Below are 26,334 nucleotides of genomic sequence, written 5' to 3'. Positions count from 1 at the left end.
CTTCATCTGTACAATGGGTTTAATAAAACAGGGCTTGTACTTAGATGGGATCAAAGGAAATTATCACATGCATGCAAAACGGCTTTATGAAGCCCCAAAACTACACACAGCTGGGGTTTATTTTACTCCGTCAGTCTTCTCCCATGTGTGAGATGGTTATTTCCTCTTATAACCTGGCTCATAAAGGAGATTTCTCAAAAAATATAGACTCTTTCTCTCCTAAACCTATTTTATGCTGAACAAAAAGATCATAGAATTTTTAAGTCATCAAGTGTATTTTTTCAAAAAGAGGTTACTTTTTGGATCACCTGTAGGGTGTTATTTTCTTCCTCTTATTTCAAAACGTCACAGGTCTTAGCAAAATATCGTAAAAGGCAAGACCATGCTAGGCTGCCTTTCTTTTTTTAAATTTCAGTAAGAAAACCAATTAGCTGGTAAAAGGAGAATAAAAGTACTTGTGAAATCTTTAATCAATGTGCTAATTGAAAAAATAGTTCGTTTTCCTTGTTGTTGTCAGATCATTAGGATCATGTTGTAATTCATCAGCCTCTGAAGAAGAAGGAGGAAATGTGAAATCGCTCAAGCACCTTGGCTCCTGATATTTTTACTAGACATAACTTTCCTATAATGTCTTGCCTGATGCATTCTAGCTGACCTAAAGGCAAATTCAAAATGATCAATACAACGAAGCTTTTATTCTCTCTCACTTGCTGGTGTGATTCTGTGCAGTTCACTTTTTGGTGATTAATAACTAGCTAAGGCAACTTGCCTGTGGACCTGCACAGCATTTCCTGTCCAGTAATCAAGCCATTAATCTGCATGTATCAGCAATAGGCATTAATCATTAATACTAAAATACAGCGTTGTCATTAGGCAAGGGATTAGGAGTGTAGAATGTGTCCATTGCTAAAAAACAAAGAATTCAGTATCCATTTCCAGGTCCCCAAATTATGCACCTGAAAATCATTACGATACATAGCCTGTTACTGCAGTATTAACACAATTAAGAACCATTATTTGCTTTATATGTCAAGTCTGCCCTTCATTTCTGGGGTGGGGAAACTGAAATACGTGTCAGTTTGTGATGATCATATACCTGAGTACTAGTGGTTATTTCCATAACCTAACCCTAACCCCACCCCCCAGAAGTCATAATTCTTGGTTATTTATTTTTTTTTACAGCTTTCAGTGGACTTTTTTAAGCTTTTAAAAGTCAGTATAAGTTTTTTCTAATTACATTTTAATTTGTGTTCAATTGATGGGGCAGAAGAACCAAATACTAAGGGATTTATAGAAGTTGGAATGCAGACATTTCTTTATTCCAAGAAAGTTGCAAGTATCTTCTAGACTAACAATTCCTGAGCTTGCATGATTATAAGGATCACTTAAAGAGTGCATTGGTGAGCTACCCCAGAACTCAGTGGCTTATAATGGCCATCCATTATTGCCTTCAAATCTGTGGGCTGACTGTGTGTCTGCCAGTCTGCTTGGCTTGGCTGATCTTGGCCAGGCTCACTGAGTGTCTGCAGTCAGCTCTCAGGTAGATTTGCATGGTCTCAGATGTGTGATGGCTGACTGGCTGTCAGTTGAGTGATGGGGTGACAGAGGCCACACGTCTCTAATAATGCAGCAGACTAGACAGGGCTTGCTTACCAACGAGTAAGAGAACAAGTGGAAATAAGCAAAGCCATTTGAGGCTTAGGCTCGGAACTTAAGCAAAGCCATTTGAGGCTTAGGCTCAGCATTACTTCTGCCCCACTCTATTGGTCAGAGCAAGTCCAAAGACCAGCCCAGACTCAGTGCGGGCATTTAGGCTTCACATCTTCTCGGGAGGAGCTGCTGTGCCACATTACAAATCACATGGATACAGGGAAGGATGGAGGGTTTTGAGGATCTTAAAGAAAAAAAAAGTATACTCTAGGGATTGTTTAAAAATACAGATTCCTGGGCCCTGCCCCAGATACCAATGTCCATCTTAAGACTACAAAAGGTTGTGAATTCTATTCAATTCCACCTCCATCTGGTGCTCTCAGAAAGATCTACGGAACTTTCTAGTCTATTGTATTTCACTCACAACCTCCTCCCTCTCTGAGATTGATGAAGTAAGTGAAGACTTCTCCCAACCCTATTTTTTTCTGCAAAATAAACTAGGTTGAACTATTTAGTTCTTCTTTCAAAATGTAGGACAATAACATCTTCTGGGGGTAGGCTGTAGCTCTATGGTGCTTGCATGCCAAGGTTACTGGCCATTTGGTCAGACTCAGCTTTCAAAATACGGCACTGATAACCTTAATGAAAAATAGCAGTGAATTCGTTCCCTCGGCAAGTATTCATTATCTAGTATGTACTAGGTTCTGTAAATATAAAGATATTAAATACAGCCTTTTTGCTTAAACATTGGGTTTACTAGAAGAAAGAGGAGGACTTTATTGCCAGAAAACTTTCTAGGAATGTCTGGGAATTAGTGGTATTAAGCAAATAATATATTTTACTACATATGTATTTGCTCTAAACATCAACAAAATCCCTTACCTTGAAAATTCAGGTAATTTTTAGGCTGCAGGAGTATTAAAAAATGTAACTTAATGTTCAGATTCAAAATTAACACCCTCAAATTCTGAACTCTTGTGTTGTTGGATTTTTTTTTTTTCTTTCTGGGGGGCATCTTGGTTATTTGGCATCCAGTAACATAAGGAATGGGATAAATCTTAACCTAAATTCACAGGGTGATTGCAGGTTGAAGGCAACACTCATTCTCAACAAGGACCTTGGTGTAGATGAGACCATTTCAATGTTCAAACTTAACGAGCCATATCGGTGTCTCATATGTTTTCTAGTCTCTAATAATGGTTCTTAGATAATGAGACTTCTTCTTCCCTCCGTAAACTTTTCCCTGATTGCCTATTAAATACATTTGGGATGTATCAGTATACAAAACAAAGGACCCTGCTTTTGTAGCATACTGAAATCCAAAGGATTCCCCAGTCTTCAGGGATTACCAGCGTTAATAGCAGTACCTTATGCTTAAAGGAAAAATTTAATAATTATGGGAAGTAGGACAGGTACTACATTGTAGGAGTGTTCGTTTTATAGACTTCCCAAGAAGGTTTTGATTTCGGAAGATATCAATTGCACCTCCCCTGAAACATGATCTATTTAAATTATGAAGTGCTGGACAATAAAGATGGGAAATGCTCTCCAAGGAGACTGGGGATCTGAGAGTGTCCAGGGAGGAGCATGGGAATTGGGGTATTCCAGGTTCCCAGAGAGGTCAGGCAGGAGCCTGAGGCAGTGGAGCTGGAGGGGGCCCTGGGAGGCAGCCCTCAGCCAGGGCCCACAGGAAGCAGAGGGCGTGGCTGGCTCGGGCTGAAGGAAAATTCCAGAGCCTAGAGGCAGGGCCTTGGGGACATCACTGTGTCTTCAGCCTGGGCTTCATTAAACAAACAATAACAAAACAACCCTCAGAACACAATAACAACAAAAATCACCCCAAAAGTGGGAGTCTTCAGAAATAAAACAAATAACATGGAAGTAGTTTATTTTGTTACAAAAGAGCAAAAAAATTATTTCGGCCTTCAGGCCTTGTTAATAAAGGAGCCTTCAGAACAGAGCGAAGATCCTGCAGAGGAAGCAGGCAGGATGCGAGGAACCCCAGGGAGCCGCCGTTTGGGGGAGAGCCAAGTTTGGCTGTGGAGGGTGGTCTGGGAGGGACCGGCCTGAAGTGGTCGCCAGGAACCTGAGCAAAGGAGGCTCTGGGATCAATCTGAGAAGCTTGGCTCAGTGTGTGGTTTGGGCCCCAGCACATGTGGTGTCCAAAGAGCTAGGAGGTTTAGAAGCTCTCAGGCCCCCTCACAGCCACATCCGTCCCGTCTCCACGCCCTTTGCAGCCACCTCCTCCGGGAGCAGGTCATGGCTCCAGTGACTATTACTCAGTTCTTCTGCCCCTTTAGGACCCTCAGAGTTTGAACAGATGGAAAAACATTGAATCTGATCATTGAGATATATATACAAGTGTATATACTGGCTAAGGCAGTATAATTTATTGCTTATAGTGTCGACCTATAGGTGCAATGTGCATGTGCCTATGGCAAGAAAAATTGTGAAGCTAGAACCAAACCAGAGAGAGATCATGAAATTGGAAACATTCTAAGAAGAGAGTGCATTTGGCCAGTCTGAAAGTCAGCGTAGCTCAAAAGTCAGGCATTGGGATTCCAGAGTCAACCCTCTTTGGTTTTCCTTGGATTTCTGCCACTTACTAGCTGTGTGACTTCAGGCAAATACTAAACTTCTCTTGCCTAGGTTTCCCCTCTTGTAATCTGTGGGATATGCTTCATGGAGTTGTTTGAGGGTTCAATGAGTTCATATGTGAAAAGACTTCAGAAGAGTGTCTGGCCCATCATAAACACTCAATAAATGATGGCCATTATTCTCTGCTTTGGACAAGTTGTCAAAATGGTTGAAGAAAAGTTTGTCACCTATTTAAATGCTTCCAAGGGCAAGACAGGTAAGGCCCATGTGTGAAATCAGGTAAGAGAATCGGAGAGTGTGTGACCAGTCCCAGATCTACCCCTTTCCTGCCAACTGCCAAATCTTCTGATTTGTCAAGAGAAGTTGGATATCAGGATTTTTATATGAAACCTCCCAGTTTTCAAATATTGGAAACAATCTTCAATTTTTTTCCAAAGTCTGGGCAGAACCATCAAAACTACATGTGACCTGTGTCCTGCCCCTGGGCAAAATTTTTTCTCACTGCTGAGGAGCATGGTCTGACACAGTCCCCGACATTTGAGCAAAGATTACCTCGGGGGAGCACCAAGCAAGTCTCACTGTCAGGGAAGAGTGTTGTGGTTGGTGAGTGTCAAATCTAAGCCCACTGCAGATGTCTCCTTCTTGTCCTTTCTAACAAAGAAGCAGGATCATTATCAGACACATAGTCCTATAGGCCATCACACCTTAAAAATGAAACCCAAAGGGCTGCAGTTGGTGTTCATCTCCTCTGGAAACCGGGTAGATTCGCACCAGGCCACCGTCCTAACCACATCCCTTGGTAACTAGAGCAAGCTCAGCACGTTTCTATCCCACTGCTGTTCTGCCCAAGGTCTTGTCCGGGGCACTGAGTTGGCTGCAAAGAGAAAACAGATGCCTGCTTGGCCCAGAAGGACTTTCCTGCAAAGGCAACAAAAGGTAGATAGACTTCAGATGTTTGGGAACCGATTCAGGCCCAAACTCGTGGGTCAGCGAACACTTCCATAAAATTCAGTTCCTCGGGTTTTGGTTTTGGTTTGGTCACATTTCCTTAAGTATGGCCTTTCTCCCAGTACTTATTTATGATACTGACTCTTAAGTTTTGGGATTTTGCAGATGGGTGGTATGGCATAGGAAGTGCTAAGTCTAAATATAAGAAGCACCGCTCTATGTAAATGTATACAATAAAACATATTCTACATTTGAGAATTTACTGTTTTAGTTGTTTCCTGGCTAAGAGCCAGCTTTTGTGCAGCTGCTTGAAACTGCTCAAGTTATTACTATAGCTTGCAGTGAAATGAATCAATATTAAAACCATAGAGATTTACACAAGTCAGGGGCTTCTCTAATAACCTTGGTCTCATGTTCCCTGTCTTCTAATTTGTTGTTGAAACTATGTGTGCCTGCTCTTCTTGCAGCCTCCTTCTGAAGGAGGTTCAATCTCTATTTTCACCTTGCCTACGGCCTACTGCCCCCTGCTCACAATAGACTGGACCTCTGGTCTTTGCCGTAACAGAAAAGAACTATAAGGAAATCCAGCCATGAAGTAGCTTGCTGGATGCTGCCTAGAGCAGATTTCCATGGTGAAGGTGCCACACTGTCCCCAAGAGATCTATTCTCTTGGGGACAGTGAATGAGAAATTGACCAGGGAGAGAGGAAGGGAGGAGGAAGTATGCTTGGTCTGGGGGACAAGGTGGCTGAACCACTTGGAAGATAATAGATACTCAATTTGTTGGAGCAAAATAAACCATGATTTCTCAGAGGAGAGTGTCCCACTTATTGATCACTCATTCATTCACGCATCAAAATAGCTTGAGTGTGTAAATATCTGTTGATTCCCTAGGCACTGTGGGAACACACTGGAGCTCATTGTTAAAGAATTTAAGTCTATCTGGGCCGTGAGATAGAAACTTAGACTTCAATTTAGAAATTCAATAACAGAAAAAGAGTTGTGATTTCTTGGCTTTTCCAGAACCAGCCTCCTTTCAGGTTTTTCAGATATCAGAAAGTACAGAACTGTTTTTGAGTCTTCTCCAATTACTCTATTTTAAACATAGCCTGTCTCTCTCCTTCTGACTTTCATCACCCCTGCCCTATATTTCTTTCATCACATTTAACACCTTTGACCATAATGTATTTGTTTACTTCTTTGCTGTATTCATTGGTTATTGCCTGTTTCTCTCTGCAAAAAATTTAAGCTTCCCAAGGGCAGAGATTTTTGTTTTGTTTCCTGATACATTTCAAGTATGGAACAGTGCCTGGAACATGACAGGTGCTCAACTGGGTGAATGTAGAATGAAAGAAACTAAAAAATCACAGATGAAAATGGTTCCAAAATCTTCCTTACTGCCTGCCTCCTTAACTATGATATTCTTGAAAGAACATAAACTGTTTTGCGGATGGGGGTGGAGAGTGTTATATTGAACCACTCTCATTTTGCTGAGTTTTTAAGTTGCCCTCAGGGCCTACTAAGAAAGGTAGGACCAATGTCTCCAACTCTGGGGTCAAACACTGCAGATGGATGCCTGTTTGAATTCTGGCGAGTCAGCTCTTCTTTGCTATCAGCTGACCACAGGTCCTTTCTCACCACCACTCAGGGGAACCTCTTCCTGCTTCGAATTCCAGGCCTGCTCAGTGGTGGACTTGAGAAATCCAGAGAAGGAAATGTGCTGTATTTGTGTTGGAAATAAGACTAAATAAGTAAGCTTTAACTTTGAGATCTTATTGTCTAACTCCTAATCACATCAGGAATCTTTTAAGCTAAGTTTCCTATTGCCCATTGATGGATGGAGGAAATGAGAACTAAGGAGAGGCCTATTCCCAAAATTTGTTCCAGTTCACATGGTTTATCAGTGGAAGGGATGGGGCTAGACTGAGGGCTGTCTAGTTTTAGAGTTAGCACTCTTTTCTTACTGTCTTTTTGCTTCAGTGAGGACCTGGAAATGTGTTCTTTCAAGTAATAGTAATGTGTATAAAGTTCCATTCATGACACTTACACTGTCGCTCCTGAATGCTCATGGGGCTTAACTTCCTGGTTCTCACTTTTTCTTTCTTTCTTTCTTTTTAAACCTTCCTTTAAAGTTGAAATTTCAGGTGGCAGGGTTCTAGACAAAGATACTTTATAGCATACACCAAGGAGTGGAACGTGCTCTTGTTCCTGGAAGACAAAGGGGTCCCTTTAGAAAACCAAAGAGGAATTTTCAGATTAGTGCTTGAGTCCAGAACAACATGAAAGAGCAGATATTTGGACAAACAGCTCCCTTCAACATGGGGCAGATGCTTATGATTACGCCAGTGACAATGACTTTGACTAAAAATCAATAGAGACCAGCTCCTTCATGCTTTTCCAGATTGGAAGGCAATGCTCCTTCCCAAGGGGAATGGTTGTGTATCTGCTCCTGGCATGACTTTAGAGGCTTAAGAGTAAATGAAAATAAATTCCTAGGCTCCCTGCATAGTGAATTAGAAAAATGAAAGAGAAAATGACTTAATGAGATCAGGATAACAATAACACCCTTTATATTATCAAAAATATAAACAAACATTCCCTAAATTTCCCCGTTCTCCATGGAGACTCCTGCCTCAGCCCCCAGGGGTCTGACAGCGACAAATAGCCCAAAGCTTGGAAGCAAACACACACTTTGGGCTGGGAAAACAAACTTTTACTTACACAGAGCCCAAGGGTTCAGATTTCCTCTCAGCAGTTCTAGAACAGGATTATACTCTTAAAAATTATGCCTGGCTTCTGCCCAAATTAAAGGGTTCAACGGTTGCCTTTTCTATGGCCAGAACCATCTTTGCATGGTTCCCACTCTTTTCTTTCATCTGTACTTCCTTCCTTCCTCCTTTCCCAACGTTGTCCTTATTTTTCAGATAATTTGGCCTCAGACTTTTGGTATCCATTTCCAAAAGGCTGTTTTCTTACTGACTTCCTCTTGACCATCCTTTGGTGGCAGGTGGTCCTTTGGAAACAGTTTTCCTTATCCTACAGCAGTGGGAAGAGGGGGTGTGACACCAGGCTCATGGGGCAGATCCAAGGACTTTCAGATTAAATTCTTTGGTTGCTAACATAGAGGCCTGAGGCCATTCTCAGAACTCCAGTGTCTCAGCTATTATTTATTTATTAAATCCCTCACTAATTCATGCTTTCTATCTCCCAACAAATGGCTTCATGCCTCCTTTCATCAGGGCTCATAGATAAATAAAAGCAGGACTTTCTGTCCTCTTTGGAATGCTTCCTCCTCTCTTCATTTAGTTAACTCTTATTCATACTTTAAATTTCAGCACAGTAATCACCTCTCCCCAAAATCCTCCTCCAGCCTATAATTTTAGGCATTAATGGAATCCTTCCCCTTTCCCTTTTTATATGGGATCTTTTGATTGTTGATTTTCTCCACTAGACTATAAGCTGGATGTTCGTTTTGCTCACCATTGACTACTCAGTATCTAGTGAGTACTCAAAAAACAATTGTGTGGTATATGTAGACTGAGGAGACAAGTCAGAAGATGATTACAATATTCAGTGTGATGGCAGTGTAAACACCAGTGTTCATCTACTGTGGATTGGGTTGTGGAGTAGGTAGGATAAGGAAAAACTTCCAGAAAAGACCCTTAAACGGAGCCCTTGATTATGAGGAGGTGGGCCAATGAAGAACACAGGGGTGGAAGCTTACAGTGACAGCATTCCAAGCTCGGGTGACACCTTGCGCCAAACCTTAGAAGTGGGTCAGCGCATGGCTGACTTGCTTGAGTAAAGGCAGAAATCTCAGTGAGGCTGAGGTGCAGGGTACAAGCTGGGGAGTGGACTTTTGGCAGTAAAGACTAGACATGTAGACTGAGGGCACATCATGAAGGCGTTACATGCTATGCTAACAAATTCTGACCTTATCCAGCAGGCAATGGCGAGACCACTGAAGTATTTTACTTAGGGTAGAGGCGTGAGGCAGACATGTGTGGATCCTGACCTGTGTCACAGGTTACTGGAGGATGGTCAGGAAATTCCTGGTGCTGCTAGTTAGGGAAGCAAGTTGCCAGGAGAAGTAGGAGTCCCAGAAAAGTTGGGGAAGCTGTTGCCTTAGCGTTCTGCAGATGTGAAGGAAAAAATCTGGTTATGATTAATAAAGGAACAATTTTATTTCTACCTCAAAAGCCAGGGTTTTAGAAACTCATCTTTCATTTTCTGGGGGGAAAATGTAGTTTGGGAGCCTGGATGGCAGGCACATAGGAGACAGGAACCCAGAAAGACAGGTATCACTACTCTTTTCTCCCTTGGCGTGAAGTTCAGTGATTATCCTTCATTTCATGTAATGGTCAATGGGACCAGCCATTTTTAATCTTGCCATGATGCTTGGTGTTTTAGGAAAATGCACACAAAAGAAATCCTAAGGAAATGATGCACAAGAGAAGGAAATACGTTGTGTTTTACCGTGGAAATAATTTATGACTCAATCATCATGATTTAATTAAGACTCCCTTGAAGTTTCTCCTTCTGGGATGTCTGAACACTTGGTTTTCATTCTTTTGAAGAATTCTTTCCCTTTTACATGTGGACTTTTAATTTTACCACTTGCCAAACTGCCTCTTTCCTCTTAGCTCAGAATTACCTCCAATCCTCCCACTCTGAGCCCAGGAACCCTAACCCTCTTTTGGCTCACCAGCCTCTCCAATTTCTTCGATGCCCCTATACCTGCTCTGGGAGAAGGGATCCCAACCTGTGAAAGTTCTTGCCCAAACTCATGTCATTCTTAACGTTCCCAAATGTCCCACCAGCCTCTGCTAAAGAAGAGGCAACACCTCACAGGGGCAAGAATGTGCTTCCTGTGTTGGAATAGGATGCCAGCTCTTCGTGTGGGACTCCTTAAACGGGCTGGCAATATGTGGTCCATTCTAGGAGAAATTGTGAACTGAATGACCTTTGGCTTTTTCTCACATCTTAATTTGTCCCCAGATTTTATTCCTTGTCCATGTTAGCCTCATCTGTCATCAGTCACAGAACCTTGCCCTGGAAAGACCCTGGATTTAAAATAATAAGATTTGATTAGAACTCTCAGTCGTAGTACAAACCATATGGACACTGAGTAAGGTCTTTCTTGGACTTTCCCCTCATTCATAAAAGCAGAATCCTCACACTTACCAGCACACTGGCTATGAGAATCAACTTCATGGTACATTTACAGGTACTTTGCAAACTATAGAGTGCCATGTAAATATGAAAGATATTGTTAATAGTGATACCCAAAGCCTGGAATCTGCTGGACTGCTTCTACAGCCTTCCCCTATTTCTCCTAAGTCACTGCAGAGGCACTCAGCCTGGAGAAAATTTCTCTCCGTCTTGTGTGCTTGTCCCTAATCTCCCTTCTTCCTCCAATGGTCCTGTATATATTTCCCTTAGGCTCATATTTTCTACCTTCAATACTCTACCTAGATATTCAGGTAAAGTTGTGTATCTCAATGAAGTAGTAAAAAGAAGAAGGTAGTGTGGCATAGTATGTACATTGTGATAAATTATGTATATTAGATAAACTTATATACATTAATGAACTAGTAAGGGAAGGTATACCATATGGTATGCTGTGTGAAGGTCAAGAGGCCACAGATTCACATTCTTCCCTCCCTCTGCTCCCTTACTTGTACTGTGATTTAAGCCAGCATTTCCAACGATATTATAAAGGAACAGAGAGATCCAAGTATAGGATATTCTGGGTTAAACAAAGTTAAATAAATTTCTTTGCTACAGGATTAATGTGCACTGAGAATATACAGGAAGGGGATTTATGTATCTTTTTTCAAACTTCTTTGATCAATGAATGCCTTTTTTCTCCCCCGCAAAATGAAGCATCTAGGTGACTAGTATTTTATGGTGTGCACTTAGGGCAAGTCTGCCTTTAGCAAATTCTGAAAAATGGAATAATGATCATTGGCCCTAGGATAGCTATCAGGATTAATTGAAGTAGTATGTGAAACTGTAAGCAAGGGTTCCAGTTATTGAAGACAATAGCATTGTCTCAGCATCTGAGAGCTGTTTCCCGGTGATGCCTGAAAAATGTCATGGTGTCGACAAATGGGGAACGCAATCTCTGAACATGAAGTGATTCTCCCCGCCTCCCTGAAAAGGGGCTAACAAGCCTTTCCCATCACCCAGTATCCTGGAGAAGCCTACCCCTGATCAGACCATGGGGGGACACAAAATGCAGACAAGATTTCAGGGCAAAGAGCACAGGTTAACATAGACTGGAGACTCTGTGATGATACTAAGGACTCTCAAGCAAGAAGGGAACTTGGGAGATAAAATATGGTACATTTGAGAAAGGATATAGATGGGACTCACATAGAGCCATAGTCATGCTGGTTAAGTTGGAAACCAGCTCTTTAGTGAAAAGGAACTAAAACCCAATACAAAAGCCATTGTCCCTCCTTCGTAGTTTCTCATGTGTAACTGTGTTCAAGACACTGGAACTTGTTCTCATTTGGGGCACGGGATCGGTCATCCTCAATCGTCATCAATGGCTTTTATCTTTGTCATATATCTTAAATTAAGATTCCCTCACATGTGCTCAGAAGTGGGGATCTGGTATGAGTAGACCTGACTTGACCTTTTAGAGTACGATTCTGGCATCCACAGAAGGAAAAAAAACAGGTTAGCAGTGCCCACAGAATGTTGTCTTTAAATTAATAACATCAGTCCCAGAAGGCATATACCAGATGGCATACCCCATATGCTAATGCATTATCTCATTCATTCGTCGGTTTGCTTCACAATATTCTTTGAGCTCTGATTCCCTGATATTTTTTGAGCACCTTTTCTCTGATGGGCACTGTGATAAGTGTAGGAAACCCAAAATGAACACAACAGACGAGGTCTTGACTCTTATAAGCCTATGTTCCAGTGATAGAAAATATTTTTTTATTTAATCCAGAAGGAAGGATGGAAGGAAAAAGCCTCCATCTTATCCAGGCAGCCTATGTCATTAGCGTTGTGATCTTTTAAAGGCTTAACATTGATCCTCTAGTCCAAAGTTCTGACTCCAACTTAAGATTTCCAGGCAACTCCATGTGGGTGGACAGCAGCCCTGTGTCAGGCTTCTAAGGTGTTTGGAAAGGCAGGTCCTTCTGGAGCACTCAGCTCTTTGCTGTTAAGTGCCTGTTTTGCCAGGAATTAACCTGTGTGCAGTGAAAGATGACATTCATTTTTTATCCTCTTGGACAGAGTCTTTACTCTGAAAGATAAGGCCCTTCTGCCCTGATTTGAGTGGAAGCTTGGTCTAGATCTACCCAAGATGATTGGCCAGTCCCAAGCAAGTGGGCAAGTTGGACTGTGAGTCAGAGTCCCACTGAGGAATGTTCCTGGCACAAAATCTTCTCCCTCAGTTTACTTCCCACCTCTTGGTGTTTAAACACAAGAGAATATTTGAGCTGAGATGTCTCTGAAGAATTTACTGATTACTATTGTATGACTAGAAAGTCTAACGTTCCATTCTGTACTATCATCTCTCCTTTGTATACAAGTTATCTAGACTGTAGTAGAAATGGATTCAAGTTTTCTTTATCAATTATCATTGTTACTAGAAAGAGGACTATAATAAATGGATGAAGGGTGATGCCAACAGTCCTTTTGAAGTTCAAATATCACAGAAAAAAATGCATTGTTTTAACTTTCCAGATGGGAGGGCAAAGCAGATAAAAAAGAAAAAGAAGAAATGAACAATTGCAATAAATGGCATCTTGACAAATGGTGGACATTTCCCATAAATTTGATCTTCACAGGATTCAATGACAAGCACAGAGATTTAGTGCGATTGTGAAAAATTAGGGAGCCTGGGAAAATAATAAGAGATGCTCACAGACCTCAGGGATGCACCTCAGTCTGAATGTGTTTTTCCTCATGCTATTCTAATACCATTTGCTTTCAGCTTTCTTTTCATGAATATGTGAAATACTGCATCTATACAATGGCTTCAAGATCCTTCTGTCTGGTCCTTTGACTCTTCTTATTTTTTCATTCATTCATTCATTCATTCATTCATTCACTATGTAGGAGAGCACCTCCTAAGTGCAAGGCCCTGAGAATTCAAGAGTTTCAGAGTCTGCTTTCAAAAAGTTTATAATCTAGAAGGGGAAATAAAACATCACTCTGATATCATGGATACTTGATATACAATGAAAAATATACAGGAAAAGAATAACTGGAATATAGAGGAAAGAGAAACACATGGCTTCACACTCTTTTCTGCTCAAGTCTTTCCTCTGAGGTCACAGCCAGCATAGGGCTTAAGGGCATGGCTTTGTTTGGGTTTGTTTAGTTTTAGGCATGGAGCCCAACACGGCTAGATCTCACAACCCTGAGATGAAGACCTGAACTGAGATCAAGAGTTGGACACTTAACCAACTAAGCCACCCAGGTGCCCCAAGGGCATGGCTTTGAATCGGACACGTGGGTTCAGCTCTCAGCTCTGTCTTTGACCAGCTGCATCACCTTTAAATTACCCTCTTTAGTCTCAATTTTCCTATATGTAATACGGGGACGATAATATCATTAATAATGAGAATGGTATCTCCTTCTAATGTTGAGGACTGAAAAAGGTGCAGTGGTTCTAAGTCAGCTAGCAGGGTGGCACATAGTAAATGGTGAATAAAATGAGTTGCATGTTTCTCAAGACTTACCCTCCCTCACACTGTCCCTTGCCTACTTCAATGCCATTCCCATTTTCCTGGTCACAGAGACCTCAGGAATTTTCCCTCTTTTTTCTCTTTCACCTTGTACATCTAACTGCCAAGTTGTGTATGGATTATCCCTTCATGAGGTGTCTGCATTCTCCTCCCTCATTTCCATGCTGCCACCTGATTTGGCTGTCATTCAACACTACCAGCTAACATTTTGGAGGGAACCTGTATTCTACACTTGTATTACTTTCTTTATCTATAATAACACCTGTATGAGGTGACCCATTTACACAAGGGAAACTAAAGCTTAAAGAAGTTGAATACCCAGCCCAAGATCACACAAGAAGTATCGGCACTAGGTCTGGACCACACCTGTTTGCTCAGTGTGTCCTGTGCCATCCCCCATGCCCTTGGCCTTGGAAGGGAAATGCCAGTATCTTTACTCGCATGGCAAACTATTCTTTAACCTCCAGCTCCATATGTCATAATTTTTTCCAAGAAATAGGTAGATCTATGGCTATCTCAATGAGACAGACATACAGTAGAACACACTGCTTGAAAACCTCAGGCACTGAAGCTTGACTTTCTGAGTTGAAGCCCTGATCCGCCATCTACTAGCCACGTGACCTTGAATAAGCAACTTGTCCCCAGTTTCTTCAATTTTGTTCAACTTTTTGAAGTATAATTGAAAAATAAAATTATAAGATATTTGAACTATTCGTTGTGGTGATTTGATATCATATATACATTGTGGAAAGTTTTCTAATATCGAGTTAACACATTCATCACTTGACATATTTACCTTTGTGTGTGCATGAGAGCCATTAAGTCCTACTCTTTTATCAATTTTCATTATACAACACATTATTATCAACTGTAGTTGCCATGTTATACATTAGACCCTCAGACCCTATTCATCTTATAATTAAAAGTTTGTACCCTTTTACCAGCTTCTCCCTGTTCCCCCCACACCCCAACCCTGAGCAACCATCATTCTACTCTCTTTTTCTAGGAGTTCAACTTTTGTTTTGTTTTGTTTTAGATTATATATATATATGTGTGTATATATATATATAATATATATGTGTATATATATATATATAATCTGTCCATTTATCTATATCTATATCTATCTATCTATCTATCTATCTATCATCTATATATATATCTGTCCATTTATCCACTGACAGGCACTTAGGTTGTTTGCATACCTTGGCTATTGTGAATTATACTGCAGTGTATGTGGGAGTACAGATTTCTTTTTGAGATGGTGATTTCATCTCCTTTGGAAATATACCCAGAAGTGGGATTGCAGGATCATATGGTAGTTCTATTTTTACTTTCTTGAGGAACCTCCATATTGTTTCCCATAGTGACTATACCAGTTTACAGTCCCACCAACCGTGCACAAGGGTTCCTTTTTCTTCATACCCTTGCCAACGCTGGTTACCACTTATCCCTGTGATAAAAGACATCCTAAGAGATGTGAGGTAATATACCACATTGTGGTTTTGATTTGCCTTTTCCTGATGATGAGTGATGTTGAGCACCTTTTTGTATACTTGTTGGCCATCTATATGTCTTCTTTGGAAAAATATCTATTCAAGTATTTGTTCATTTTTTAAGTTAAGTTTTTAAAATATTGAATGGCATGAGTTCTTTGTATATTTTGTAGATTAACCTCAAATCAGATATGTAGTTTGCAAATATTTTCTCCCATTACATAGATAACCTTTTCATTTCTTTGATAGTTTCCTTTGCTGTGCAGAACCTTTTGAGTTTGATGTAGTTCTTCAACTTTAGAATGGAGATTATAATCATAACCACTCCAGAGGGTTCTTGTAAAAATTCAAAGAGGCAAAATAAATAAAGTGTCAAGAAAAATGCTTGTAGGCATTTAATGTTCCTATGTTGGAGGAAAAGAACAGATTTTTTTGTTTTTGCTTCATCATTGACCTAGCACAGTGACTTGGGCAGAATAGGCACTCAAAACACAGGATGATTGATATGAGAGCCGTGACGTTTTTCTGAATAAATTAAGGAGGTTATGCAATTAATAGTGAGGGAATCTTTTTTTTTTTTTAAGATTTTATTTATTTATTTGACAGAGAGAGAGAAGAGTGTGCACAAGCAGGGGGAGCTGGAGAGGGAGAAGCAGGCTCCCCACTGAGCAGGGACCCTGACCCAGAGTCTGATCCCAGGATCCTGGGATCATGACTTGACCAAAGGCAGCCGCTTAACCGACTCCTTAACCCAGGAGCCCCAGTAGTGAGGGAATCTTAGAATATCAATAGGAAAACTATTAAAGCCTGGTAAGTGAAGCCATTTAAATTAATAGTGTTGTCTTTTTTCTGGTTGATCTTTTAGATAATGATTTTTTTTTAAGTAGTAAATAAATGTAGTGCTAACTAGTCAGAGATTATGAAATTCAACCTACTCTAGGACTGGTTTAGTTGAATTGGCCCTCAGGCTACGTGTTAGAGCTGCCAAGCAGCTGGAATGGGGGAAAAAGATAATATTAAGAAGATTTTCATGGATACCCCTAAGTGATTTGACTTTATCTCTTGCCTTACTGGAACAACTGGGTATCTCGTCCATCCCTGAACAGGTGAGAAATTGCCCAGTGAATGGTGTTAGTTAGTCTGACTATTCTGAGTGGTCACCATCAGCAGCACCTGGAGCCTTGTTAGAAATGCAGCATCTGGACATCACCCTAAACTAAACAACAGTTTGCATTTTAACAGGATCCCCTGATGCTTAGTGTGCATATCAAAGCTTATAAAGCAATGGTCTAGAGGCTAAAGGGATTTAGAAGTAGTGTTTTGGTTATATTACATGTTGTTGGCTTCCCTGCTGCACATGGGGAAATAGAGATGAGACTACTGAAGATTACAGGGCTTTAGACAACTGTAATTTACCTATTATAGATACATAATGTTTGGCTAATAGAAATGATGATTAAATTTTCCTTCTAATGCAATGGTGCTAGCCTGCTTGGTGACTGAAGAATTTGTTCTGGTTAACGTTTAAGCTAGGTGGCAAATAAAAACACGAAACACTTGGTTAAATTTGGATTTCAGATAATCAGGGAGTAATTTTTTAATATAAGTCTATCCCATGCTATCCTTGGGTCGGGTATTTTATATGGCTACCTTGGTTCCAGCTTATGGGACTGGACACTAGAGATTTACCTATTATCTTATATGAGAATTGTATCCAAGAAAAGTATGTCACCCCTATGCTTTCCTTAAGGACCTGCATTTCTGGCAAGATGATTACACGGCTTATGTTTTTGAACCAACCTTAGAGATCCTCAATCTTGTTTTTCTGAGTTTCAAAAAGATTAAATGACTTGCCCAGGGCAACAGGGCTGGTTATTTCAGGATCTACTTTCTCTCACATGAGTCACTTTGAATAATGGAAACTTGAACCTCAGGGTACTGAATTTGACGTAGAAACTGTTCTTACAAATGATCTACAAGTAATGTGTGTGGGGGGGGGAATGACAAGCAAAACAAAGTAAGGGAAGTAATAAAACTAAGCATTGACTATGGAGACAAATGTACTAAAAAATTTGGAATATGTGTTAAATTGAGGTTGTTATAAGAGTTGAAACATTTAAACTTTTTATGTTGAAATGAAGCTATGAAACATGATTGGAATTTTGTTGACTATTTAAAAAAATGTTGTATTAATCAAATTACTCTGAACATATCATTGACTCACTGCATAAAAGACACAAGAGATTTGTAATTAGAAAAAATGTTACTGAACCGTAAAATCTGAGTTGCACAGAACTGAATACTGTTATCCTGGGAGTGTATAAACAAGAGAATATTGAAGTTCCATCACTTCTGAGCCCTCTTCTGGCCAGTAAAAGGTGACAAAAAATTCAAAACCAAATAACATCTGGAGAATAACAAAGGTGCAAAAACAATAATAAATGTATTTGTGCTTGAAAAGAAAAATTAAAACGAATTGTTTCACTGGATCAGATGAAAAATTTCTCTAACCAAAGGACTTCATTTTCTCCTATCTCCTGTCTGCTGTCTGTGTGAATGAAAGGAAAACATGTAATAATCTTGTGAGATACTTCAAAGCAATAAGTAAACCCTTGTTTTTCTTCTGTGGCAGGAGATGAAGGGATGCATTTCTGTCTAAATATCAATAAAATCAGATGATATGAATTCCAGAAACAATGTCTTGTCATTTGGCTTCATAAGTATTTGTACTTTATTGGGTGTCATCTTGGCCCTCTCCCATCAAGGTCTTCTTTTGTGTTCCTTTTAAACACTAATTTTGGGGATTATGGATGCCAATGAACTTAACCAGTAGAACCAAAACCAAAGCCAAAAGCTCATCAATAAATGGAGCCAAACTACCTTATACTTCTGGTCCTTAACTCATTGTAGGAATCACCAGCCATCTAAAAACCACACCCCAAATAATATCCAAGTCTGCTGGGTAGACTCACACAGATGTTTCTGGAACTACTCATCATTTACAGAGTCCTCCAACAGGCAATGGTTTGTCCTGGCACTAACTCTCAGTCTTGTGACCAGAGCAGGATGGTAGCACTTGTGTTGGAGTGGTGGGGTCGATGAAGATGTATACTTCAGTGAAGAAATGTATTAAGAATATTCTACTGAGTAAGGTTTACACATTGCCACAATTGTCTTTTGGGATATTATATTTCTGAATTTGAAAATATTAAAATCTTAAAATATTCTACTAAAGGTAATGATATTGTGGCAAAACAACTCTATTGTAAGAGCCCCAGCTATGAATTTTATAGGGGTTAAATTCAAGGAATTATTGAATTCCTTACTGCTTGAAAAACGGATACTATAGAACTAAATTCAAAATGAACATGTGAGAAATACACAGAGTCTAGTCAAGGCTTTAAATAGTTGGATTGTAGCCAACAATTCTAATAAAACTAAGAAAGACATCAGAAATCATCAGAACCTGTAAATTTCACAGAGTGAAGAAAGAGGAAATAAGTCTGGTCTTTGACTCTGTTGATGTTAAACAATGCTTAAAATGCACAAACTTTACAGAAAAAAACCAAATTTGAGTCCTCATAACCAGATTAAGTTTCAATAGAGCAGATCTTCCTTTGAAAGACCATGTGCCAAGAAAAGTCACTTGAAAATGGGTGGTGAGAGCTCTTGAGATACTGTGTAGATGATATTGCCTTTCTTTGATAATTATCAATTTTTAAAAAAGAGAGAAAAAATGTTTTAAAATCTAGGCATAAGCTCGATTTAACATACGGTAGGGAAGAAACTTCACTTGAGAATGCTGTGGTCTCTCCTCTTTTTACCCTGGTGGTGACACCTGCTCTCACTCAGGATTACAATAGGAGACAACAGTCCTTTGTCTACTAAATAATGTAACAGAGTATAAATGAAAATGAGAGTGAGTTTGAATTTGGCCATGTCTAGACTCTCAAACTGAATTATAAAGAGAAGAAAATTCAGTTGAGTCCAATCAAATATGTTCATAAAAATGCCCTGCTAGAGACATTGGTATGTTGGGTATGTGTGTCTGAGTGTGCATATGTTTTGGTGGTAGAGGAATGTCAATGAAAAGTAGAATATGGGGGAAATGGCCTCATTCAATCAACCTCAATTATCTAACATGATTTCATAGCAAGTAGAAAGAAATGGACTTGCACATAGGCAAAGAGACTTTAAGGTCTTGAAAGACTTGACATGGTTTTTTTTTTTTTTGTTTTTTTTTTTTTTTTTTTAAAGATTTTATTTATTTATTTGAGACAGAGAGAATGAGAGAGAGAGAGAGCACATGAGAGGGGGGAGGGTCAGAGGGAGGAGCAGGCTCTCCGCCGAGCAGGGAGCCCGATGCGGGACTCGATCCAGGGACTCCAGGATCATGACCTGAGCCGAAGGCAGTCGCCTAACCAACTGAGCCACCCAGGCGCCCTTGACATGGTTTTTAAAGAGTAATTATGTAAATGACAAGTTCCATAAAGCTCCAGATGAGCACTTGGATTTCTCTCTTTATTTAGTTTCTTCCCTAAAACATAATACAAAGACCAAGGAAGCCCCAAATTTCCCAGTTAGTTTCATCAAAAGTTGAGTTTTTTTCAAAAGTCATCAGGCCTGAGATGTTACTTAACCGTGAACTTTACATGGCCTGCATGACTTCCTTTGAATTTATAAAATACTTCTCTCTCCATACTAAAGAAACATTTCATGAGAGACCACTGGGTTCCAGGGACCATGGTAACTGCTGCGGGGTATTTTTTGCTTATTTTTGGCAGAGTTGGCAATTCCTGGAAAGCTCTTCCCATAAATTCTAGCAATATTCTCCTTTTAATTATCAATTTTCTTCTTTAATCATCAACCTTGTGGGAATGACTAAGCACATCAGAAATTTAAGGTCTCAGACAACATTTCTATCTCTATTCAGATCACCCCCAAGCACCCACAGCGTTGCAATCTGATTGGAATTCAAAAGATAGAAACTAATTTTTTTTTTTTAAAGATTTTTTTTTTTTTTTAATTTATTTGAGACAGAGAGAATGAGAGAGAGAGAGCACATGAGAGGGGGGAGGGTCAGAGGGAGAAGCAGACTCCCTGCCAAGCAGGGAGCCCGATGCGGGACTCGATCCCGGGACTCCAGGATCATGACCTGAGCCGAAGGCAGTCGCTTAACCAACTGAGCCACCCAGGCGCCCGATGGAAACTAATTTTACCACAGACTTAATTAAGTAAAATGGAGGTAGAAGGCTACATCTCTGCATAACATCCTTGGGGACATTTGATGAAAAAATATACCCTTTGAGTGGTTGTTTGCAATTTTGTTGTATCTGGCCTAAGCTTTCTTTTATTGGTATATATACCTGAGACATCTCCTCCTTCGGAATGTATCACATCCTGCTTTAGTAATGTGGTAGAATGTTTTGAAGAATATATATAAATATATAAATATATTATATATATAATACACAGTGGAATATTATTCAGCCTTAAAGAGGAAGGAAATCCTGCCATATGTGACAGGATGAATGGATCTTGAGGACATTATGCTAAGTGAAATAAGTCAGACAGAGAAAGACAAATACCATCTGGTCTCACTTATATGTGGAAAAACAACAAAGAAAAGAACTCATAGATACAGAGGAAAGATTGGTGGTTGCCAGAGGCAGGGAGTGGGTGGTGGGTAGAATGGGTGAAAGTAGTCAAAAAGTACAAACTTCCAGTTTTGATATAAGTAAGTCCTGGAGATGTAATATACAGTGCGGTGACTAAAGTTAGTAATGCTTATCTTAAAAGTTTTCATCACAAGGAAAAAATATTTAAGTATGTGTAGCAATGGATGTTAACTAAACTTATTGTAGTAATCATTTTGTAATATATACAACATTGAATTATTATATTGTACGTTTGAAACGAATATAAAAACATAACTGTGGCCCAGCTCAAGACTCTGTTCTGAGCTAATGCGTCTACTTCCCAATCACCATTGAGTGACTGTATCAGAACAAGGGAAGGAAGCATCTGCGTCCCCAAAATGTCAAGGAACTTTAGGCAGATATGGTAGAGCACGAACTCAACGGTATAAGCATTGACAAACTGAGTTTCAAAGCCCTTCTGGCAAGTAAGTGGAGGTGATGCTGAGCAGAATGCCCCTAATGCTTCCAACTTAAAGGTCTAACTGAAGTAGTACAGGAGGAGAAGCTTCTAGTTCCAGCACATAGACCTGTAGCTATGTGCTCCTGCCAACTGCATCTTTACTGCATAGAGCAAGCTAAGGAACCATAAGGACAGGCTCTGACTCACAGGGACTCACCCAGCTGCATAGTGAGATGTATTATAAGGTTGTAAAAGCTCTATGACATAGTTAAGGAAGATACAAAAAAAGAGAATAGAAATAAACTGAAATGGAAAAAAATTAGAGAGGCTAGGGTAGTATGTACTTGAAGAGTCTGGACTCTGACTCTGGAAAACAGTATAGAGGTTCCTCAAAAAGTTGAAAATAGAGCTACCCTATGACCCAGCAATTGCACTACTGGGTATTTACCCCAAAGATACAAATGTAGTGATCCCAAGGGGCACCTGCACCCCAATGTTTATAGCAGCAATGTCCACAATAGCCAAACTATGGAAAGAGCCTAGATGTCCATCAACAGATGAGTGAATAAAGAAGATGTGGTGTATATATACAATGGAATATTATGCAGCCATCAAAAAATGAAATCTTGCTATTTGCAACAAAGTGGATGGACCTAGAGGGTATTATGCTAAGCGTAATAAGTCAATCAGAGAAAGACAAGTATCATATGATCTCACTGATAGGAGGAATTTGAGAAACAAGACAGAGGATCATAGTGGAAGTGAGGGAAAAATGAAACAAAATGAAACCAGAGAGAGAGAGACAAACCATAAGAGACTCTTAATCTCAGGAAACAAACTGAGGGTTGCTGGAGTGGAGGGGAGTGGGAGGGATGGGATGGCTGGGTGAGGGACACTGGGGAGGGTATGTACTATGGTCAGCGCTGTGAATTGTGTAAGATTGATGAATCACAGGCCTGTACCCCTGAAACAAATAATACATTATATGTTAATAAAAAAATTAAAAAAAAAAAAGAGTCTGGGCTCTGGTGCTAGCCTGATTGGGTTTGAGTCCTGGCTTGCTGTGTGACCTTGTTTAAGTCACGAAATGCTTCTGTACCTCTTTCTCAGTGAAATCAAGACAATAATAGCACTCCTGGGGTGGGGAGGAAAGGGTTAATACATGAAAAGCACTAGCAGAGTTCCTGGAACACAGTTATCCTTCCCCCAGGGTGAGCTATCATTATCTGGTGGAAAAAGTAGCACTTTCAGCAAGAGAACTTAAATTTGTTTGGTGAAAGGTGTTGTGACCACGGCTAAGTATATGGGAATAAACATTAGATCCTGTCTTTATAGTCTACACCAAAATAAAGTCCAGCTGCATTAGGAACCATAACAATTGGAGAAGAATATATAGGTCAATATTTAAATGATCTGTGGTAGAGTGAGCCTTTCTAAAAAAATAAAAATAAGAAATAAAATAAAAAAACAGGAAGAAAACTAGAAGGGAAAGGAATATGGATAGAGTTGATTATATTAAAAAAATTGAAACTTCAAAACACAATAAACAAAGAAAAGGAAAACCAACCTACCCTAAAAAATAATAGAAGATAAAAAATAAACTAAGAAAATATTTGCAATTTCTAAGGCAGACCAAGGTGTATTATACTCTTATCTATTATATTATTATCTCTTATACTATTATATATTATCTATGTAGTAGAACAAGAATATATTATAATCTCAATGCTGTTATTATACAATAAACAAATCTTATATGTGAATACATGTAAATCAATAAATAAAACTTTAACACCTCTGCCAGAAAAATAGGCATAGGAGATTATGGAGAGGTCATAAATGGCCAAAAACTAGGAAGAAGGTGATGAATCTAATGAGTAATCAAAGGGATGTGATTTAAAATGAGACAGCATTTTCCACATCTCAAATTGGCAATGATTTTTATTTTTGTTTGTTTTACATTTCAAGTTTTTATTTAAATTCTAGTTAGTTAACATATAGTGTAATATGGGTTTATGGGTTTCAGGAGCAGAATTCAGTGATTCATCACTTACATACAACACCCAGTGCTCATCACAATCAGTGCCCCTCCCCCACCCGCCTCCCCTCCAGCCACCCTCAGCTTGTTCTCTGTAGTTAAGAGTCTCTTATGGTGTGCCTCCTTCTTTCTCTCTCTCTCTCTCTCTCTCTCTCTCTCTTCTTCCTTCCCCATGTTCATGATTTTTAAATGACCATACCAGTATGGGAAACAGGCCCTCTCCCAAACTATTGGCGGAAGTATAAATTGGCTCCACCTGCAAATTTGTAATATCTATCTGATGTACAAAACCTTTGACCTTGCTTTTATACTTCCGGGAATTTAATTTAAAAAGATATTCCATGATGTGAAAAGAAAATAAATTTAACTCGAGAGAGATTTTTACAGCATTTTTAATAAGAACAAATGATTCACCCACCTTATGTATCACCTTACTGCTTAAATAAATGTTTATACATCTTTGGTGGCCTTGAGAATGAACTTCACAATTCTCTGACTCCAAGGAGTGTAGTTGACCAAGGCCCCCAGCTGCGGACACTCTGAAATGCATCCTCTGCTTATGGAGAGCTGGAGAAATCCAACATCCATACAGCATTTTATGAAATAGGCATTCAGATGATATGGCAGAAGAACATGTCATGACTTAGATGTTCCACCTATACAGAGTGACATGTGTGTCCACACACACACACACACACACACAGGTTAACAAATGATATGTACAGTATGATCTCATTAGGAGAAGAGGCAAGTGTAAATATATGCAAAGACACTAAATATTAATGTTGTTCCTTCAAAGTGAAATCAGGAGTTCTTGTTTTCTTTTTCTCACCTATCCAAATTTAATTTTTGCCCTGTGAGAGATATGTATTACTTTATAAAGAAAAAAATATTTAAGATTTAAAAATGTTAACTGTTTCTTTTTGTTCTTTAACTTGACTTTTATTTTGCATTTTTGGTCATGATCTAATACTCGTTTCTTCTTTTGCGACTTAACCTTAGATGTGGAAAGTGAGATATTAAAAAAAAAATCACTAAATAAAATCTTTAAAAACATTTAAAAAATAACTAATTTCTGAATCAGAATAAGGGTTTGATGTCTATTAAGCATGAATGTTGGTCCTCAAAAGAGTCATTCCCAAAGACTTCATTCATTAAGCAGTTAGATTAGGTGGGTGGTGTTATGGGTGCGTATTTTCTTTAAAAATTCTTTTAATGTTGTTGTAAAGTTGTCTTGACAATAAACAACATGGCATTCATCATGGAGCCAATGAGATGACATTGACCAGACTCCGGGATTTTCCTGCCTGGCCTGGGGGATTTGAGCTAAAGCACAGACTGTTCTCCTGTCCAGGACAGAGCTCTGATCTTCCTCTTGTTACCTGGAATCAAGTCACTTCCCACTAACGGCCTTGAGAGGCTTTTGCTTTTGCTCAGAGCCCTGAGGCCACAGTGTGGGTGTCCTCCCAGCTCACCCAATAGAGTGCATCCTGCCTTCTCCCCTCCCACCCCGACTCTCGCCCTAAGGTGCTTCTCAGAGGGGATTTTACTCTTGATGGTGGGAACTAGACCTTCCATCCTCCTATGTTATTTTCTGTCAAAATAGTTTTCTAAAAATTCTTTCTTAGCTGACAACAGCCGTGACAAGGTATAAACAGTCCCTCTGGATAACCTCAGCTGACATGTTTTTCTTTAACCTTCTGAGGACAGATTCCATGTGACCTTGAGATGCCTTGCAAGTGGCCCCTTAAACTATTAAGAACACCTAAGAGCCCATGCTTACCGGTGGATGCCTATGCCTCTAGCCTTGAGCCTCCACTTCCTACTAGAAAGGAGGGGATTTTTTTTCTTTCTGCTCCCTCTCACTGGCTTCCCACAAACCCCTGCTTACCACTCTCTGACCTTTCAACTTTGTGAGTCCTATGCCCTCCAGGCTCTAGTCAGTGAACCATTATGTCTCAAGTAGGCAAACCCAAGGTTTGGTGCCCATCAGAATTACACAGCGAAGAAAAGACAGTTGCTTCTACCCACCCATAAAAATTCTAATTCGGTAGGTCTGGATAGTTCTAGAAATGAGGGCTTCGGTGAGTCTTATGGTTCAGTGCACATCAAAATAACGGGAGTTTTAATAAACACACATGCCCAGCTGTCATCCTAGCCCTCCTGCAGGTGTGCGGTAAATAAAGAAGGGCAAAGATTTGTTTCCTTAGTTACTGTTATATCTCAATGTCTAACATGCATCAGCAGAGTGGTCTCGTTTGTTCGTATAGACTGAACAGCATCCGTGGGGATATCATTGACATAGATCAGTGATTTGTGCAACATGGAAATCTTGCCAAATAGGCATCTGAAAAAAATATTGAGCAAATGAATGGGTGATTGGGAAAGTCTAAAGTATCTTACTTCTTCTCAAGTAGCAAAAAATGTTAAATATTAAAATAGAGCAAAGTGAGGGAAGCCTCTTGTGGTAGGCTGAAGGAGGACCTCCAAAGATGTCCTTATCCTAATCCCTGGAAACAGTGAATACCTTACATGGCAAAAGGAAATTTGCAGATGTAGTTAGGATTTTTTTTTGAAGTACAGTCAACATACAATATTAAATCAGTCTCAGGTTTACAAACAACATAGTGGTTCAACAACTGTATTCGTTACAAAACGCTCACCGTGATAAGTGTATTACAATATTATTGACTATGTTCCCAGGCTGTACTTTTCACTCCTGTGACTTATTTATTTGGTAACTGGAAGTTTGTGCCTCTTAATCCCCTTCACCCATTTTGCCTATCCCT

Source organism: Phoca vitulina, unplaced genomic scaffold, assembly GCF_004348235.1.
Source record: "Phoca vitulina isolate PV1807 unplaced genomic scaffold, GSC_HSeal_1.0 scaffold1, whole genome shotgun sequence".
Taxonomy (NCBI): domain Eukaryota; kingdom Metazoa; phylum Chordata; class Mammalia; order Carnivora; family Phocidae; genus Phoca; species Phoca vitulina.
This window is presented reverse-complemented; position numbering follows the sequence as displayed.